This window comes from Poecilia reticulata, linkage group LG17 (assembly GCF_000633615.1).
Source record: "Poecilia reticulata strain Guanapo linkage group LG17, Guppy_female_1.0+MT, whole genome shotgun sequence".
Taxonomy (NCBI): Eukaryota; Metazoa; Chordata; class Actinopteri; order Cyprinodontiformes; family Poeciliidae; genus Poecilia; species Poecilia reticulata.
Window position 1 is genome coordinate 18020618 of NC_024347.1, and position 19784 is coordinate 18040401.

Consider the following 19784-nt stretch of genomic DNA (forward strand, 5'->3'; position numbering starts at 1 on the left):
TAGGCGAGTGTTCACATAGAAACACATGCACAGCATGATCACGCTCCAGTTCTGAAGTCCTTACTCTGTCTCCCTGTAGCTCAGAAAACAGACTTTCAGACCACTCARGTCTTCTGGTTCTGGTCTACACTGCATTCCCAGAACCAGAACCAAATCTGGAGAAGCAGGTTTTTTTAAATGCTCCTCTAATTTGGAACAAACTTAAATAAAACTGAACAACCTTTGATGCACCAAGTTCCTTCAATCAGGGCTAAAACCCCACCTATTTAGAATCGCTTTGGTTAATAATAACTGGTACATATATTAATATATTTCATATACATTTGATGGTGATTAAGCTTGATGATTTTGTTAATGTTTATTGCTTGTTTCGCTATATGTTACCGTTTTGTGTTTTTGTGATGTAAAGCACTAAAATATGCTATACAAATAAACTTGACTTTGAAAAGGCAGACAGAGTTATGGAGAGCCCAGATAATTCAGTGGTCACATTTGTGAAAGTATAGACATTATTCTTCTCCAAAAGACACAAATGKCATTCATCTATATGTAAAATGTAATTTTTGCCCTGGAACACAGTGCTATTTGAATCTCACCAAGCACCTCTCAATGTCAACAAAACTAGTTGCTAAGAACAATGGAGWGGATGCTAGCAATCGCAGTCTCTAACTTGAGTACTGGGGTGCAGTSCAACTAWTTACCACACTTGCATGCAACCATACACTCACTCATATGAACATAAATTCAAATGTTAATGTAAATGAAAACTTTGATATCAAAATCCATGTGGCTGACATGACCCAGGCAGAATAAATGTCCAGCATGTTAACAACTTACAGGTAAATGAAAACAGCTAGCTAGAAAAAAAAAATGGTCACAAGTTGCACATCAGTGTTGGCATAAGTTCAGGCACTGTTGACAACCAGATGAAGTGGCAGATGTCACATCAACTGTTCATAAGAGACAGCAGAGCCAATCAATGAACTTGTTGGCTGTCTAAAGGGACACAGGCTTCACCTTGAGAGGCTATTTATCACTGGGACCGGTATCTATTTAAGATGGTGTACCATTGCTTTTGGACTGTGCGTTGCACAGTGGCACAGATGGTGGCATTGTTGCCTTGCAGCATGAAGATCTTGGGTTCAAATCCCGGCCGGAGGTCTTTCTGCATAAATTTTGCATGTTCTCCCTGTGAATGCATGGGTTCCGTCTCCAGGTACTATGCCTTCATGGAGTACCGGGACGCCATGAAGTGTCAGGTTGACTGATCTCTCTAAATACACCTTAGGTGTGAGTGTGTGTGTGTATCATTGTTTGTCTYGTCTGTCTCTGTGTTGCCCTGCAATGGACTGTCAGCCTGTCCAGGGTGTACCCTCACCTCTCGCCCATTGGCCGCTGGAGATGGGCACCATCACTCCTCATGACTCCACTAGGGATTAGTGTGTAGAATAATGGATGGATGCTTTTGGACAGTAAAAACTGCCGWGGACCAGGCTGGCCTTTTAAAAAAGTGCTGGGGACATATCCCTCCACGAGAACCTCCTCCCAAATTACCTCCACGCACAGCTCAAACTCAAACGTCTGAGTTTGAGTTTAAAATTTCATTGCTACATTTTGTTGTATTTATTGCAATAATGATAAAACAGACAATACATATTTTACAAAATCCAGCAAATTCATTTTGGCTATWGATCCATTACTTGAAACTCACCATTTTCTATGCGAAGATAAGACTGTCAAAAACGAATAATTGAACAGTACAAAGTCATCAGCTACATTTTATTTGACAATTCCTTGAAATTCAAAAGGCTCTTCTGCCCCAGGCCATCTTCGCTGCTAAGTAGGGAGCTGTACATTTCAAATTACTTTAAAAGAAAGAATAGAGAAGTATCACATTACTAATGYTGTGTGAAAAAAAAWTGGCTTGATGAAAACTGGAAGCCAGAGCTCAGGACAAGTGAAAACTGAGCTGCATRGAAATCATGAAAGGATCCCATAATTCAATTACGTACACTGCAGTAAATGTTGAAAGTTAAAATATAACCTCACTGGAGTCAGCTATACAGTTAGCCTAATGCAGACCTATGGTGTTGTAAATTAGTAAGACATATTGCACACTGTGAATCTAACTGYTCATTAAATGTGTGCTTCACTGCCAGTGTGGCTAAAGGGGAGGGTATACAGGGACAAAGACTGGAAACAAATGGACTCCACTTACCTGAGAGAAAGAAAAAAAAAATAGTACCACAAGATGGAAGTTTAAACAGAAACCCAAAGCTGAATGAAGCTACGCAGGAACCTTAAGTGAAACTTTAATTTGGGATCCGAGCTGCAACAATGCAATTTTTTTTTAAATTCTGACATTGCCCACTATTTCCCAGACCGTTTTTCATATTTGAATTTCTCATACCTCTACAAAAATAAAGACCGTAATTTAATTAGGGAAGTCGGGACAATGCAACAAAAGGCTTATTAAATTAAGTCTGCATTCATTACACAACTCCATTTCCATTCCTATTTTCTGCTTTGTTGCTGGTCACATTTATCCTACTGATTGAGACCACATCAATWAGGGAATTTCATTTGTATTAATGCCTTAAACAAGGTCTGYAACAATGCTTAAGTTGGCACCATGTGTCAAAATAACATCCACTTCTGACGCAGGACACATGGTTACCCAGTAAAATATTCTCAAAGCATCACATTGCACTACACTGAGCCATTTTCTTAGAACCAGGAATCATTCCTTTAGCAGCTTAAGCAGGAGCTGCTTTATGTCAGATCAAGGCCCACAGGCCAGCCTTACACCCAACATGCATGAAAGAGCCTTGGGCGTGTTACCCTATCACCAATTTTCTTCTGTTCATTCCTTGGATCATGTTTAAGTAGGTAATGACCAATATAGACAGAGGGTATGCCGTAGGAGCTGTGGATTCCRAGATGCTCTCTAGCCATTGAAATTTTACTCAGTCAAAGTCACTCAAATCCCTAGCCTTACCCATTTCTCTTTCTTGTAGCACACACACTTTGATGATAAAAAATATAATAAACCCCACCAACAATCATGTACCATAATGAAACAATGACGAGCTTTATTAATGCCATCTGGCAGTGTTTATAATGTCTGAGTACAAGTATAAAAAACCTCCATCACTGAGCATAAATGTATGGAAAAGGAAAACACACATCCTATTTAAATATAGACTATACATGTTAGTAAAAAATAATTTGGAAGTCAACAACAACAATTGCCTATGAACAAAAACAACAAGGCCTCAAATGATTTGTTTTAAACATTTATGAACACTCATGAGTTTTTTGATTGTTTTCTTTTAGCGTAAATGCAGAACTCGTACATAATTTTTGAGACCTTTGTACAGAAAACCAAAACGTAATGRATTGCTTATCTAGGCAAAAAGTTAATGTTTTTGCCATCTAAAAAATGGGCCGTTTCAAAAACCTCCCGACTGTTAAGTCACAATTGACGGGATCGACTCGTCACCTAGCAACCCAAGTGGAGCTTGAGTACATTTGGTCAGCTGGTTTTACCACTGAAAGCTCTGTACAATGGCTGCTAGAAAAGATAAGTGTTTTRTCTGGACAGCAGCAGCTTATTTGGATTGAAAATGACAAGAGACCCTAAAACAGCTCCTTCTGAAAAAAGCTCAAAATAGGTAGAACTGACCAGACTAAAATCTCATTATCCAAGAATGATTTTGTGTAAACAAAAAATGTTACTAATATGTTTTCCATAGGTCCATGGTCCATAATCCTATCCAAATATGTTCAATGAAGCATAATAGGTCACCCTTAAGAAAGATGTCCTAATGTTTTTATCGTTTTTCTTGAGATATGTTATTCTTGCTATTAATCAAGTAATACATAGTTAAGAATTATGCTCTTTTACACAGGAATGACAAAAGTTTACAAACACATGCACATGTATAAACATATGAGACAGCTTGTAGGCTCACCTTGGATGTAAACTATGAAGTTGAGAAGTGTTGGTCCCTGGGTTTTTGCTGACAAGAGAAAAAGGAAGATTTCATATTATTTAAACACTGTTTTTCCTTTTCCATTTTTCATTATTTTGTTTTTCAATCAGTTTGGCACAATTGGATAACACACACACAAATGTATAATTGTAAATCAAATGTTTAATACAGATTGCTGAAAGAGAACTCTGCTTAGTAAACTTCCAAACACAGAAACTTGGAATGCAAAAAAAGTGAATTAGCATTTAGAAAATGTGAAGGATTCTAGAGTGAAACAAAGACTGGAAGATTTTTGACAGAAACAGAAAGTGTAGGTGTGCTTTAAGTGCTGGAGATGAAGCACCAGCCATTTATTCCTGGTTATTTGTAGCACTCCTCTTGACATAATGCTAATTGCATTGTCCTATTACTCTGACCCTTAAGCAATGATTTACTATTGCTCAGAGCTTTATGCACGGATTTACTGTTCACAACATGTGCAAAAACAAACTGAAAACAATGCTGAATTATCACCCTCTGGTTGAATATCTAGAATCATGCCAGGGTCCAGTCAGAGCTGTGAAGTGAAGTGAAGGACTCGAGTGAATCGTTCACTCTAGAACACTTGGATGTTGCAGACATAAACCTCTAAGTGTCTGCAAGAGAGAAAGAGAATGCTGTGAAACAATCACAGCACTGGGGCAGAATTTCCTAGCCATAAGAGAGAAGGTGTGGAATTGATCTTTTTCCCTTTCGACCATTCTTTGAGAGATAATCAGAAACAACAAGGAGACTTAGTGTTAACCGACACTACACACACCTTCCAAGAAGTCCCACTGTTGTCTCATCAGTTGAGAGGATACTTTCACAGAAGTTTTGGGAATYATCAACTCTTCTTCTCAGTGAGAGCTGGGTTTTACCTTAAAAATCTGCCACAAATGTCATTATTGACCAATCCGGAACATTGAGCTTAACTGAGGCTTAACTAGTTTTTTAGATTTTTTTTCCAACATTCCTTTGTGAGGTAGGAGGTTTCACAACTTTTCCAGTTTTGTTTGTTTGTGGATAATGGCTGTCACTATGATTTGCTGGAGTCCCAAAGCCTTAGTAATAATAATAAATGTAAATTAGTTTTAAATTTCTTGAGATCAGATAATGATGTGGTATGTTTTGAGATCTTGCAGCCTACTTCCTGGTGTCATTCAGGGGCTATTTAAGTAAATTTCTAACTATGTAAATTTGGGAGTGATAAGGCCTGAGATTGGCAAATGAAAYTGAACTAAAATGAAACTGAACTCAAAATTATTGTGGTTCAGTTAAATCTTGTAGCAAGAGGAGCAATGACTTTTACCCTTTAGGGAGGGAGGTTTGGGTATCTTTCTAGTTTAAGAAATGAATATGTAATTTTCCTGATGACAAGAAATAAAGTCATAAAAAGCCAAAACAGTAAGGGGCAAATACTGTTTTGCAGTACTGTATCTCTGGGTTTTGAAAATATAAGTACTGACATTTYCATAGTCAATAGGTGTCCATATGATACAAAGGCACCTATAACAATGTTCTGTCAATGGACACTCCAGCTTGTCCAATAACTGAAGATTTATTACAATAACTAAATGAATCAGGAAAGGCATTGGCTTTTTGAAAACGATGCAATCGCTGCAGCATAAAGGTGTCTCAATGAATGACGCATTTTTGCAGTCAACAGAGGCAGTCCATTTGGTAAGCTAAGATATGAGAAATGGAAAACAACCTAGCTCAGKGAATCAGTGGTACAAAGCCACAGAAGTTATCAAAAATAAGAGCCAGAGGAGATAATATGCACTGACTAGGTCCTTGTTTGCTTTGCAAAGGGATTCTGTGCAGCTGTAATTAGAAAATTCACTTTACTTTTGCCATGTGTGTGTGCACGCTRGTGTATAGCTTTTATATAACTGTTCTCTTAAATTTATCAAACTAAGTGYCCTCATTTTTTTTTCAGCCGAGTTCAAAAACTGTAGAGTGCCCACCAGAGCTTTAGGGGAGACAAAGACAAACACTGGAACTTACAGATGGTGATCATAAATTATAAATTCCTTTACACAAGCAGTGTAAAGGATCTGACAGTGCAAACACTCCCTACATTCAGTCACATTTCTGTCACAACAGATTATACCTTCGATGAGAGGAAGGCCATGAGGGAATTGGGTACGGTGGCTGATGTTAGAGCATAAAAAAAATCTACCACAAGGTTATGACCACCCATCTTGTAAGATTAGTAGATCTCATCGATGATGAACTTATTGCTTCCAAGWTGAACATGGGTTTCAAGCTTACTTTCCTACTGCTACTTTGCAGTTTTGGCATCTAGGTCGAATGCTTTCCTTTAGCAGGTAATACACACATACATGATAGTCAACRGGATATAATACTGACAGCTAACCACAAGTTTCTAATATTCTGCCGCTAGTATAGGTGCCTAATTACATTAAGAGGTAGCRATAACATTTGTCGATTTGTTATTGTGTTAACAAGAAATTTAACAGTTGTACCTAATACTGAATAGTGGCCATTCGGTACATTTTATCTGCAGCAAAGTAAGCAAACAGCCATAGTCCAGTGAGTCCTGGACACTGCAGATAAAAAATGCACCATGGGAGTTGCAGTAGTGGAGAAGCCTTAAAGTGTCACTGACACAATAAAAATACTCACATGACTTAAAACGAACTACTGTGCTTTCCTACTGTGTACACAAAAGCTTTTAATAATAAATGTTTCTCACAGAATACTATAAATGCAGAGTATCGCTGCTTTTTTTGTCTTAAGTAACTGGGTCAAACGGCAGCGCCATCTTGTGACATAATCAGGGTAAGCAAGCCACAAACAACTAAATATACACAGAAGTGGAAGAAGCTGAAATATGATTAAACTTTAACTGAGGTTGAATTATGGTAAAAGGAAAACATAGTTATAGATAGTCAGTATGATTAAGTGTAGAATAAAAATCAAGCAAATTAATTAAGACATTGTACTCTTTTCTCAGTCGACTCCAAAAAATGTGAGTGCGCCATCACTTCTCTTCTCTGGTTACCTGAAGAAATCCGACGGCTTTAGGGAACAAACAACAGCAAGAAAATGAGATGGGAGGGAACAAAAATAACAATCACAAATGTAAGGGGAAAAGAAAAGAACAGGATGTTGATATTCACACCATTGAAGCGGCTGGAAATGGAAAGAACAGCGACACGCTTGCATCTACAACCAGAGAATAGACCTCCTTTGGCTTTTCATCAGCATTCAAATCTGTCACAGCAGATCCTTTGGGTTGCATTGTTTACATGTGTGCCGTGCGTCTGATAAGTGCAAAAAACTTTGCAAAGCATTGTCCAGCTTTTATCTCACGCTCATGTCCTTGCATGTACATAATACGGAAAAAAAGAAAAACCATATCTAATGCTTTCTTTTATTTTTCTGAAATTTCATAGATTGTATATGGAAGAATAAACTAAAATCATGTGTTTTTGACTATATATTTTTAATTTGATATCAGTGAAATATCCAGTTAAATCTAAATTGTACCAGTAACATTTTGGAAATGCCGCAAAAGTCAAAGCTCACTGAAGGGTCGAGTCATCTCTGTTCATCTAATCAATCACATATCCATGTACAGGAGAGCATAACTTCAACTATTTATAAGAGGTTTGAGGTTTCAAAATATGAAAATATCAAATACTCTGATCTCTGAAAACACGAGCAAACTGACAGTGACCTAATTAAGTATATGAGTTGACATGGTGAAGCTGTAGCAGATAATACTATGTGTGTATTTTCCCAACTACAGTTTTTTGTTGCCATTTATCCTAATTACAGAAAAGTCAGAGAGTGTCCACCTTAATTGCCCTGTCTGTCCCTCATGAGGCTCTTTTCTACCCCTGCCTGGCATGACTTATTTTTACAACCAACACTTTAGCTCCCTCTGGTCCCAGCCCTGGCTTTAAACCCAGATAGGCAAGTAAATCTGCAGCGTTAATTAAAATAGGTTCTTTTTTAACACTTTCAATCTTTTCATCGTCTTGTCCCTGATGAGATATCAGTGCCAGGAACTTCCTTTTGCAAAGCTGATTTAAAGGGAACTCGCCCCCAGGATAACGGACGTGCTTAATGTTACTTCATTATGAGGTAGCAAGAAATAAGCTTTATCTCTTCTACTTTCTGACTGACAAAAGGAGTAAAAGGTCATAGGTGGAAGTTAAAATGCTAAAAAAAGACACTGTATAAACCTCAAAGGTGCTATAAAAGTACGTGAGCAGAAAAGAACAAAAAAAGAAGCAGAATAACAGTTTTGTGCCCAGCGACAAATAAAAACCTTCTTGTCTCTCAAGGTCAGTCGTCCAAAAAAAAACAACAAAAAAAACGATTTGTAAAGCCAAATCAATGAGGATTATCCAGGCTATTTTCCTCCAATATTGTTCAGGGACCAGCTTCGGTACCATTGATTAGTTGATTTATAACTTACATCTTCAAAGGCTTACAGTGAATGGACAGCTGCTGATTAAAGGAGAAGAGAAGCCAAAAAGGAAGACAAAATGTTTAGAAAGGAAAAAAAGAAAAAAAACTACTGCCCATTCTTCTGTCTAAAGAAAGAGTTACAATTCTGCTCTGGTTATGAAAAATTCCATGGTTTTAAATTTGCACATTCACTTAAATCTAACAAAAAAGTTTATAATAATAATAACAATAGTTAAAGTAGTCACTCTTTTTTTCACATTTTTGCAAATGTGAAGTCCTTTGCAAAACCAAGACCAAGTTGAAAAAGCAGGATAAAAGAGTTAAGAGGGTATAAGTACTTTGGTAAGATTCTGTACTCATATATACAAGCCAAAAACATAATCATAACCCCATGCATTGTAATAGAAAATAAAAAAAGRAATTTTATCCTTACCGTTCTTTTTTTAGATTACACAAATACTGTTATCAAAAGATTGGTCAGCTGATCTCACACAGACATATCATTACATTGTCATGAAACAGCAGGGGTTAATGCTTGGAACTAATCCTTATGTTACTTTCCCGACCCAGAACTTATCAAGATCAAAGCCGTCCTCTTTAACATCAAATATAGCCACCTCGTCTTAACAAAAGCGTTAAGTTAGAGTTCTATTAAATCCTTGATGCATAACAATCCACACAACTTCACACCTATAGTTCAATCAACCCTTTCTTGTCTTTGTCAGGAAACGGTCACAAGTAGTGACAACCTGCTGTAGCAACATCTACAGACAAGAACTTATAACAGACGGTTATAATGAGCTGTTAGCAAGATCAAATTTAATAGACTCTYTTGACTCTGCATTTTTRTTCTCATCCTATGGGGTTTTAACAAATGTTACTTTTTCTCAGGCACTTGTTAAAGTAATTTTTTACTTATGACAGTATTTAGTATGAGTAGAGTTTGAAAGAAAAGAAAATCCTGAACAAGTCAAACAGGGTAAAAAAAACCCAAACCAAACTGACAAAAGTGAGATATGGTAATAGAAGCATATTTTGTTACAAACTATTTTTCTAGACATCAAAAAAAAAAAAAAAAAAAAAAGATTTGTTGCAAACTTTGTTTGCAGGTCAAGGTCAATAAGGCTTTCATATTCTCTCGTTCTATCCGACTTCTCCACTTRTCCCTTTTGTTTGGGAAAGGTGAGGGTCATGCATCCTATGAACAAGCCATCACAGTAGCAATCACAATTATCTTCTCAACTACTTAGTCATACTGACATTAATAGAATCTCTAGAACTGAACAAGTCACAAAAAAGCAAAARGGAAGCACAAAGAGATCACCAAAACCCAAGAAAAACCCTGGATGCCAACTTCAATACCACGGACATTGACTTTCCTCTGAGTACCAGTCAAGGAGYAGAACATGAGCCAACAGCAAAATGTATCTCTTTAACCTTTGCCCACTCGCATGTTATAAATATTCATAACAGGTGGGCAGGCAGATATGTCATCTTAGCAGGCAAGCAGCGTAGGCACCCACTGAAAGTCCATTAATATCAAAGATGGCTGTGGAAATATATAAAATATTAATCTAATAGTACAGAAATCACAGCCCAGAGATGTGTTTTGTTTTTCAGGCTATGAATTAGTTAGTAGATGTTTCCAGTACTTAAAAGAAGTGGCAGCCTTTGTAAAACATAATACTTTTTAGAGCTAATGCCCTAGACAGTGTAAAAAATAAAAATAAAAAAGATCTGTCAAGTGGAGATGTAGTATGCTGCCAGCCCAGTCCCAGCTTTTATCGTCTATTTACATGCAATGACATGCAGGTCACACTAGGCATCTGTCAACAACTTGAATGACGAGAGTAATTTTTGCATCACTTCCTTGTTCCCCACACTTGAACATATCTTTCTAGAAGAAGGGCTCTGTGGTCAATAAMAGCTAGTTTGCATAATCAACAGCYGACTGGGGAAAAAAAATGGTGGTCGCATTCTGACTGATGCCTCTTTGATTGTATTTGCTGTCTTTTAAACTGACCATCTGTCTTGATACAATGTGACCGGAGATGTTGAAAAAATCAGCTTTAGAGAGCAGCAGTAAGAAAGGCAGGCCTGCCAATCCATTAAGCTGTCAGAATGACCTTCACTTACCCCCAGTATTGATGGTCCAATCATATGGAGAATATGAATAAGTACCTCTAGGGATTTCTTAAAATGAGGCATAATTCTTAGATATGTCTAAAGGAAGAAGAATAAATCAGGTTGTGACTTTATGGCATCACCCAGAGAGCTGGAGAAGATGAATTTCAAGAACATGTTTTTTTTTTTTCACACTTTCTCCAGCTGTATGAGATGTTGTGGTCAGAGTAGTGATTAAATAAACATCGACTTGACCATTTTTAAACAACTGAAAGGAAAAAAAAAATGTAATTATGCTTTAGCATAATCAGGCAATTTGTCCCCTTAGGAAATACAAGTTACACAAAGATGAAATAAATGARCATTTTAAATATCAGTTCCATATGTTGCCCAGTTGTCTCAATGACACAAATTAGCATAGAGAGGCTTACAAAATCAGTGTCGCATCTTGCATCACTCAGTGATGCTACACTCTGACAAGAAATATTATGAGCTGATTAAAGATTACGATGCTCTATTGTATATAAGCCAGTGATCAAAACATACATTTTTAATTGATCAGTGATCTACAAGTCAAAAAGTAAAATTTTTGTATTTTATTACCCCTGTTTATTAAACCCATCAAAGCCAAAAATTTTCACATTTATTAAATGCAGTACAGAAGGCTTTAATGAGGATATTCTTGTGAAGCTGTGGTTTGAAACATCTGAATTTTTTTTCAAAACTGGACATGATTTTCTTGTAAAGTGCATTTCGATGGATGATAATGAATGGTTGTTAATTGGAGCTACATAATATAAATGAACTCCATCAAAATCTTMTATGGTCAGTGTTTGTTCAATGCAGTTTCTAAAATAAATTTATGCAAACAGGATTTTATATTGTAAATCTTGAGAGAAAAAAAAAAAAAGTGTTGAATGGGTCCAAACCCGAAAAGGCCCATCAAGCTTGAAGAAAACCAAAACAGTCAGTAAAACCCTGGTTGGTATTAAACAAGTAGGCTGTTTAATCGCAACGCTAAAGTTGTCTGAATCTGTCAAAGCAATTGAACCATTGATATATTAGTCACAATCCTAAATAAATACACCTGCTCATTTTATGTACTATTCAATAAGAAAGAATGAGCAATAGAGATATGAAGCACAAATATTTTCATATTTTTATAACTGAAAAGAAAGAAGTGAAGGCAAAACAACAGCTTCTCAATCATCCAATAAACATACAGGCAGCAATTTCCATTACCGTTTCATGACTTCTTAAAGAACCCTGTTTTCAAACTCAWAGATTAGTTGCTTTGATTTTACTGAATTATTGTTTATGGATGAACGATGACTCACGCTTCTGCGTTATGCCGTAGCTTAATAAAGCAAAGCCACTGGCTTTCTTGGAGCAGCTTGAGTCGAAGCCTTTTGATTTGTCCCCCTCACAAAGAAGAACTGTGTGTGAATAATAAAAGGAGCTTTTAAATCTCCATAATAAAGAAAAACATTAAGTCACAAAAACAACTCACTTGCAAAAGGTGTCCGTGTGAATAAAGAGAGGCAGATCAAATGGAATTAATGAAACGCTTTGTGGGCAGCATAGCATATATGTGTAGTCAAATTAAGAAATTGGTTTTTATTACACCAATGAATTAACAGTTTCTATACGAGATGTAATATAAATATAGTCCGGAGATTACATGTAGAATAGTTGTTCACTTCTGAGGTGTGAATGCTTTTTCAAGACTTCCTCCATGAAAACAGCTAATATAATAAATTCCAATTCATTTTACACATCTTTGCCATATGGGAGGGTGTGTGGTTTGGGAACGTAAATATCKTTTTTTTGCATTTGGAGATGTTGTAGTTATTTTGCCGTCTTCAAACCATGGCCTTCCACCTGCACTGGAGCAGTTCACCAGTCTGTGAACTTGTTTTACAACCAAAATAATGCATGGGGGTTAGTCTTTGCCTAGAGCTGAAAATATCAAGTATTTAGGTGTCTTTTTCACAAGTGTAGGTGGGATGAAGTGGAAGATGGCTAGATTGTCTGTTGTAGTAAAACAAAACCAAGTTTTAAAAAAAGCTCTCACTTTACTGTCTATGTTCCAACCCTAACGTATGGGTTTCTTTTAGACATTGCAGAGGTGTTTTTTTCCAAGGTGGTTTTGTCATCTGATGGGGATTTTTCCCAGGTGCCTCCCTAGGTTGCTTTTTTTCTGTKCCAATGAGAGAAAACCAGGGGGCAGACCGATAACTCACAGGAGAGTCTATATATACTTTATGTCCTGGGAACACCTTGGGAACCCCAAAAATGCATGTGTGTGCATGTGTGTGTGGAGAGATTGATGTTTGTTGCATGTTTTTCTGTCCATGAACTGTTACCTCCAYGTAGTTGATATCAGCTACGATGAASACGATGATGAATGGATGCAAGGACAGATCAATATGTTTAGAATAATCCCACAAGAACACCCACAAAGTTGGAAACACATTTCTAAGATGCGTTCTATTTGTTATTGTGGTTTAATTTACACTGTGATATTTTTGGAAGAGATGTTTTCAGACAATGTKCACATCAACATCCATCAAGAATTAATGTAATTATCACAACAATTTCATGAGGTATAAAATATTTGATTTCAACTTTATGTGCGACACCATACATTAAATGTAAGTTTTATGTCTTTAATCTGCATAAAGTTAGTATTATTGATGAAGAACTTCATTGCGGTCTGATGTTTAACCAACTAGAGATCTTCTTTAAAGAAATTAAACAAGAACTACTATAGAAATAMATTCCCACACCTGAACCAAAATATTTTATGGTCTTTAGGGGTAGAATKTTATTTTCATTTATCTGAAACTACAACTATGTTAAACTGTGACTTACCAGCTGGAAAATGTAAAAAGTAACACAGCTCATCATTAATTGGTTAAATTAGTTATGCATTCTTCTGCTGTGTGCTGGTAACATTTAATTATTTACTCATTTTCTTTTACTGCGGAGTACAAGATTTATGTTTTTTAAAATAAGATTTTATTGAACAAGTTGAAAGTAGCGACAACCGTGGACGCTCTTTAAGCTTTTATGACCTTCAATGATTCATGGTATATTTAAAAATCCCCATAAACCACCCAAATGTGTGGGGCTAAACCACTCAACCAAATGACAGGTGAAAAACTTCAGGACAACACAGTCGCAGGTCAAACATGAATCCTCTGAGAGCAATACAAGCTCAATGGGTGTTTTTTTTTCTCTCTCTCTCTTTTTATTTCAGAAATTAGGCAAGTTGCCAAACCAACAGAGGAAAACGGATCTATGTAGATCTCATTAGCCCCATATGATGACAGACGTAAGACCAAATGATTAATGACCAGCCAAAGAAGCAGGAAAATTATTGATGTGACCTTTAGAAATGCCTCTGCTCAGAAGTGGACAAAACGACTTGACTTCTGTTGAAATTATCCAATCAGATATGTCCATGACTTCCTCTAAAGTCTTCATGTCTGCTGTGTTCCCCTGTCTTTAATGCTTTTCAGGAAACCCATTACACAGTAATGTGCTWCCYCTTTCCAATGAATATAAAGAATATGCATTAAAATCACTATGTGCACTCGGATATCTCATGCAGGGAAATCCATAATTCAGACTGTATAACAGAATTCTGTCTGTATTCAAATGTTCTTATGTGTATAAGAGACTTTTAATGAAATCACAGATGAACAGTCATCTGCCAATGGGATTTTATGGGTGCAAGCCTTGCAGGGAAAACGTGAAAGTCAATAACAGTAGACTGTGTCATCTTAGATGATGAGGTTTTAATGACGGGAAGCCATCAAGTCACCTTTCCACAAACCCCAGAGATAAAGGACCACCAGCAGTGAGCAAGGACAGTGAAGGAATTAATTCAACATTTAGAAAGTGCGTGTGTGTGTGTGTGGGGGGGGGTGCGTGTGTGTGTATGTGCGTGTGCGTGGGGGTGTGCGTTCGTGTGCGTGTGTATTCATGAGTGAGTGCAGTGTATTCAGAGAAATGTGGACAAAGGYTGATCACAAGAAAGGAGGAGAGACAAGGATGGAGAATGTGGRAAAAAAAAAAGATTATTCATGAACTGCTTGTCTTTGTGCATTTAACATTTAAAGTGAACTCTGCAGTAAAAAAATGAAAATGAAAATTATTSCAATTTCATTTTGCAATAACACTTTTTTAACAGAAAGTGGTGACAAAATAAGTACAAAGAAAGAGGTGCCACAAATGAAAGAAAGAAAAAAGCAAAAGGGCAAAAACCGATGGAAGATGGACAGAAAAACACCAGAAATCAGAGGACAGATGGTAGATTGAGGGACCAAAATGCCAGAAGAGATGACTAAACGACAAAATGCATAAATGAAGGAGGCATGGATGGTGGGAGCATCAATAAAAGCCACTGCATTTTAATGCTTTGAACAAATGCAAATATTTGCATCAGGGAATATTTTTGTATATCACTGACTTTCCATTATTAATCAGGAGATCCCGCTGTCCAATCCATTTACAACACAAGTGCATGCTGAGTTGTCAAATTCATTTTTAATACTGCAATTTCAAAGTTACACATATAAATCATGTTAGATGAATAATCACCAAATATAATAAAGCAGATTGAATTTTAAATTATTTGGTAAAACTATGGATAACAGACGCTCTATAAAATCCCACATAGTTTTACACCATATAAAGAGTCAAGACAACTCCCTCTTTTGAAGAAACTGAAAAGGTTTAATGCCAGAAAACTAATGTTAACAAGTAATTTATTGAATGTTTAATATTAGATATAGCCACTGTAACCTTTCAGTTGATCATCAAATCAAATAAATTTAGACAAAAGCCACTTCAGTCTAAAAGGAATGTCCTAAATCTGACAGAAAACGTCATGGTACTATTAAAATGAAAAAACTGACTTTTTACGAGTTTGTCACGCAAGGATATACTGAAATTATTGTTTCAAATGAGAAAACGTTTTTTTTTTTTGTTTTTTTTTTTGCTTCTTTTCAATATAAATGGCTGTGTATGTGTGTATAAATGTGTATGTTTCGGATGATGCATTTAATGTTTGATAGGTAGTTTTGTGCATATCGGGTTTCATTCATATGGTGTTTTCTTGCTAGATCTTGTAAAAATGAATTTAATGAACACTAGTGTACCTCATACTATATTGATTATTTTAAAAGATTTAGGGTTTTTTTTGGGAGGAAATTAACAATGGTTAAAAATATTGGTATTGAAAACACTTCTTCCACTCTGCTCCSAACAGCTCTCATCCTGTGTCTGAGACGAAGCAGAGCTAATTAACTCCAGAGTAAATGTCAAGGTTCAACAGAAAAGGTCTTGTTCAAACGCATTATAAGGGAGGCACATAATGTGTACAGTTCTCACTGCACTCTGAATATAATACAGTTGAAGAAAGAGGACAGCTGAAAGATGTTGTGTTTGAAAAACTCAGTCTGCTCGTTTGTTCTGAGAACAGATCACAAAAGGATGTCTCTCCATATAGAATTTAAGAGGGACACAACGCATACATGTTTTTATATGCAACAAGAATAAAATGGTTGGTCAAAAGTAAAAGAAAACTTAAAAGAAAAAGACTAAACCCTCATGGTTTAGTCTGAACCATGAGGGGTTCAGACTAAAACCCCTCATGGTCGAGATTGTTTAAGTAATATTATTTAAAATGGCTTGTTGATGCAACTACTTTGTCAATCAAATAATGTTTCAGGTAAGAAATTGCACATTAGTGCTTACCAGCTCATCTTTGTCCGTCTAAAACATATGCGATGGCTACTTCAAGTCAAGCTGGACCTCCAACCACAGTTACCACATTATCTTTCTCTGTTATTTCACTGGACTGAATGGTTGATAGCTTGGTCAGCACTAGTGTTGGTCTCCATAATATATCCAAATGATATGTGGCTCTGAAGCCGTAGGCCCGACACCTGCACCTGCGGACACCAARGAAATTAAACTGAAACACAGTGAAAGCAAAACAACAACAAAAAAAAAGGTCAACATGAACCTTGGTTGAGTTACTTATCAATTAATTTTAGTTTCACTTTCAATACATAGTTTTGTTTCGGCATCAATTTTAATATTTCTAGTCACAATTATAAATGCCAATTTTTCTTTTCAGTTTTATTTTGAGCTGTCATTCCTTCACCCTGTTCAATGTAAAGACATATGTGCAATGCAATCAAACCACTCTGATTCCATGAAGACATTTATAATGTTTGTTACCGAGAGTTATGGTGATCTATTGAGAGGTTGTAAACTTTACTTGTAGTGTATTTTTATTAAGCCATTCCCGTGTCAGTTTCCCAGGGGGCAATGTCTTTATTGACGAGTGATATGGGAGCGATACGTCTTACCCTTCAATATAATGGAAGGCCTATGGGGACATAACATAGTGTTTTCCTGCCACRAACACACGCCATCATATTTCTGATGCTGTGAAATGAGTGCAGGTCCCAGCTTTGTTGCATAAAGATCCCTGTCTCACCATTCATCTTTTCTTTTCCTTTTATTTAACATAAAAAAATGCATCAAAAGACTTGAGCTACAAAAAAAAGAAAAACTAAGTGCTTGGTGAGATTTTAAGAGCATATGCTGAAGTAGTTAGGACTTCAAATTTTCTAAATGGCTTTAAGAGATGCACAAACCTTTGAAGGAGCCAACATGGACTCAGCCATGCTGGTTAATGTGATGCTCCAAGTGGTTCTTAATCAAAAGAAACTGTCAATGTTTTTCTCCACTCCCACAATTTTTAGGCCAGAGCATCAAAACCTTATTGTAACATTTCCTTTGACAAAATGCACCATTTTGATGACGTACACACACACACGCACACCCCCCCCTGGGAACTCGGGAAATGTGTCTCCATTTCCCATCAAGTGACAATTAGAAACTTTTTTGCGAAACCAAGGTTTTTTTGTTTTTTTTTAACTTTCCAACTATTTCCAATGTGACGCTTCAAAATGTGCATAAAGACACCTAGACAAGAACACAGCTATAGTGTTCAGGATATGTCGAGACATGTCTGCAGTTCATTTTGGTTGTGTGTGAGAAGAGAACAGAGMTTCAAAGATAATAGTAAGGCTGGAAGATGAAGAGCACAGTAGCTCTGATTTAACCATCTGAGCTTTCAATGCCATGTGTCATCAAATTTATACTGTACATTTGGAAATGCTGGAAGGCATCTCAGAGTAATGATGTGGATTCTCTATGAAAAACTAAGAGTGGATAATCCCAGCCTCATTTCCTGTAAAAATTACAAATAAAAGATGTAAAAGACAAGATGTCCACTTGATAACAACTGTATTTTTGTTTAAAAATATAAAGTTACTGTTTTACAGCAACACATCCCCTATTGCTGTAAAACAGTCATCACAACTTACTGTTAAAGTATTATTTCCTTATAGARCTAAAAGAGAAATTATAGTTGGATAAGTTGGTCAAAAGCTTTACAAATATGGTAGAGATCAAAAGATTACTTAAAGTTCTTATATTATTGTTACAGACATTTTTTTTTTAAAAAAAGCACAAGATATTTGATCTCTAAACCTTTGGCCTTGATAAATAAATTCATTTTTCTACAGAGAGTTTATTGGATATTTAATTAATATGCTTCAATACAACAGTTATTTCAAGAAGAGAGTTTGAAAAGGTTAAAATTTTCAAAAGGAGACACTTCAAACCATCAATGACTAAAATGTTTCAGCATGTTCTTCCATACAGCACATTGTTGCCTTTAACAACAATGTGGCAACATTGTTAAAGGCAACATTGTTCAATAAACTTGGTGGCTATTATTAATGTAGTACAAGTGAGTAAGTAGGTGAGAATGATTATTATAGTATTGAGATGTTAWATGATTCCTAGCTATACTTTACTATTTCCACATTTTAAAATAAATTGATAGCTTGTATTTTTCATTGTATCCTGATAAGCCCCMATTACTGTCAGATGTTGCATACCAACATAAGTTGAAGCATATTAAAGCTAAAGTAAAGGCAACATTTTAAGCATAATTTTCTCCTAGCTGCATCACAAAGTAATATATAGCTAAAACTGACAGAAGCTTTTAAAAATTAATTTGAAGAAAGTTCACTTTGCACAAAGACTGTTAGTTGTACTATCATTCAATAACAAGTGTCACTGTTGACAAAAAAACAAAATGACTAAAGCAATTGTCCATTCATTGCTTGTACCTACTATTAGAAAGCCTCGGTGAAGACAGAGAACATCGGGTCGACGAAGCTAATAAATGGCTTGTCTTGCTCTTGTAAAAGGTCAGAGCTTTCATTATTTATGACACCGGATCTTTGTCATGGCTCAGTGACACTGACCTTGTGCAGGTCTCACATCCTTCCATCTTTCTATGCCCATGAGTGCGTTACTTTTCATTGTGTCTACACGCTTGATTACTGAAGGCTAACAATACACAAGAAAACATGTTCTTTTCTACCCCTCGACGCATGTAAAAACAGTTTTGCACACAAATCCGCACAATTCTCACGAGTGACATTGGTTCAGGTAAACAGTCCCAGAAAAGYATACGTCTGGGATCGCAGCTCTTGCAGCTGTATTTCTCTATAGCAGACCAATGCTTTGTAAGTGAATGTCTGCAACAAAGAAAACTAATTGTTTACCTAAAATCAAATGGTTGTATTTTTACAYTACTCCTATTGCTGGCGCCTGATCAAAGGATATCACTAATAATGGATGTAGCAWTAGTTGTGTAACTTGAAAGAGTCAAAATAATTTTCATAATGATCTTATGAGGACAGCTTGTGTGTTAAAACAGCTCAGAAAATTGATGTCATCGTTCACAGCTTCTTCTGTTGTTCGCTGATTGGCCTGGTTGAATGTCCACCGGAGGAATCGTGATCAGTGGGAGAAAGTGCAGACTGTGTGAAGCGCGATCATTATCGAGTGAAACTGTGCAGGGTAACTAATTACTGGGCTAATTGTACGCAGAAGAAGGACTTACTGCCCCAAGACTATAAAAATGGAAGTGAGAATAGTGAGTCTACAGCCTCCTGACTCATTTATGGTAGATATTATAGATTCCATTGAAAACCTGCACTGTACATATTTTTAAGTAAAGAAAAATCAGTATTTCAAAATTTAACTCAACACAAGCATTGTAAACCAATTTTTACTAAATTCAGTGTCATTCAG

General features: G+C 36.3%; 1 protein-coding gene across 1 annotated transcript in view; it reads right to left on the reverse strand.

Annotated features, from left to right (window-relative positions):
* The window catches only part of tnr (tenascin R (restrictin, janusin)), a 170276-nt gene that overhangs the window by 117026 nt on the left and 33466 nt on the right, over positions 1–19784 (reverse strand). Inside the window, exon 2 of the mRNA XM_017309882.1 lies at positions 3975–4022. The gene's annotated coding sequence lies outside the window, so the exon portion shown is untranslated. The remainder of the gene's footprint in view (positions 1–3974; positions 4023–19784) is intronic.